Below are 1,826 nucleotides of genomic sequence, written 5' to 3'. Positions count from 1 at the left end.
ATGGCATAAGAGGGAAGATTCTGTTTTTAATTCAAATTTTTTTTTAAGTTTTCAAAATCTTTTTAAAATCAAATCTTTTTCAAATCATATCTTTTCAATCAAATCTTTTTCAAAATCAATTTCTTTCTATTTTTAAGGATACTTGCTATCAATTAATGATTTGATTCAACATTTCAAGTATGTTACCTTTTCTGTTGAGAAAGGTTTAATGTTTGAATCATATTTTTCTTGATAGCCAAGTCATTAATTTTCAAAATCAAATCTTTTTGATTTCTAATTTGAAAATCTTTTTCAAAAATCACTTGATTTCTTTCCCACTTTTATTTTCGAAAATCAATTAGTGTTTTTCAAAATGTTTTCAAAATCTTTTACTTAATTTTCGAAAATTACTTCCCCTCTTCTCACATCCTTCTATTTATGGACTAACACTATCCCTTAATACACAATTTGAACTCCTTCTTCTTTGATAAGTTCGAATATTCTACTTCTGCCTTCCATTTTTCTTTTCCTCTGACACCTCAAGGAATCTCTATACTGTGACATAGAGGATTCCACATATTTCCTTGTTTTCTTCTCTTTCATATGAGCAGAAGCAAAGACAAAAGCATTCTTGTTGAGGCTGATCCTGAACCTGAAAGGACCTTGAAGCGAAAGCTAAGAGAAGCTAAGGCACAACTCTCTGTAGAGGACCTAACAGAAATCTTCAAAGAAGAAGAACACATGGCAGCCGAAAACAACAACAATGCCAACAATGCAAGGAAGGTGCTGGGTGACTTTACTGCACCTACTCCCGACTTCTATGGGAGAAGCATCTCTATCCCTGCCATTGGAGCAAACAACTTTGAGCTTAAGCCTCAATTAGTTTCTCTAATGCAACAGAATTGCAAGTTCCATGGACTTCCATTGGAAGATCCTCATCAGTTCTTAGTTGAGTTCTTGCAAATCTGTGACACTGTCAAGACTAATGGGGTTGACCCTGAGGTCTACAGACTTTTGTTATTCCCTTTTGCTGTAAGAGACAGAGCTAGGACATGGTTGGACTCACAACCTAAAGAAAGCCTGAACTCTTGGGAAAAGCTAGTCAATGCCTTCTTGGCAAAGTTCTTTCCACCTCAAAAATTGAGTAAGCTTAGAGTGGAAGTCCAAACCTTCAGACAGAAGGAAGGAGAATCCCTCTATGAAGCTTGGGAAAGATACAAACAATTAATCAGAAAGTGTCCCTCTGATATGCTTTCTGAATGGAGCATCATAGGTATTTTCTATGATGGTCTGTCTGAACTGTCCAAGATGTCTTTGGATAGCTCTGCTAGAGGATCTCTTCATCTGAAGAAGACGCCTACAGAAGCTCAAGAGCTGATTGAAATGGTTGCAAATAACCAATTCATGTACACTTCTGAAAGGAATCCTGTAAACAATGGGACTAATCAGAAGAAAGGAGTTCTTGAGATTGACACTCTGAATGCCATATTGGCTCAGAACAAAATATTGACTCAGCAAGTCAATTTGATTTCTCAAAGTCTGTCTGGAATGCAAAATGCACCAGGTAGTACTAAGGAGGCTTCATCTGAAGAAGAAGCTTATGATCCTGAGAACCCTTCAATGGAAGAGGTGAATTACATGGGAGAACCCTATGGAAACACCTATAATCCTTCATGGAGAAATCATCCAAATCTCTCATGGAAGGATCAACAGAGACCTCAACAAGGTTTCAACAATAGTAATGGTGGAAGAAACAGGTTTAGCAATGGCAAGCCTTTTCCATCATCTTCTCAGCAACAGACAGAGAGTTCTAAGCAGAACACCTCTGACTTAGCAACCATGGTCTC

The 1,826-nt window shown here is 37.1% G+C and overlaps 1 non-coding gene across 1 annotated transcript; it reads right to left on the bottom strand.

Moving 5' to 3' along the window:
• Positions 1–1,125: 1,125 nt before the first annotated feature.
• LOC112763334 (small nucleolar RNA R71) lies at positions 1,126–1,233 on the bottom strand. Its single transcript, XR_003182859.1, has one exon. It is a non-coding gene; the product is annotated as a small nucleolar RNA R71 (small nucleolar RNA).
• Between the last annotated feature and the right edge of the window lie 593 nt (positions 1,234–1,826).

The sequence above is a fragment of the Arachis hypogaea genome, chromosome 2, assembly GCF_003086295.3.
Source record: "Arachis hypogaea cultivar Tifrunner chromosome 2, arahy.Tifrunner.gnm2.J5K5, whole genome shotgun sequence".
Taxonomy (NCBI): Eukaryota; Viridiplantae; Streptophyta; class Magnoliopsida; order Fabales; family Fabaceae; genus Arachis; species Arachis hypogaea.
Note: the sequence above shows the minus strand (reverse complement) of the source record. Positions and strands in the feature narration are given on the sequence as shown.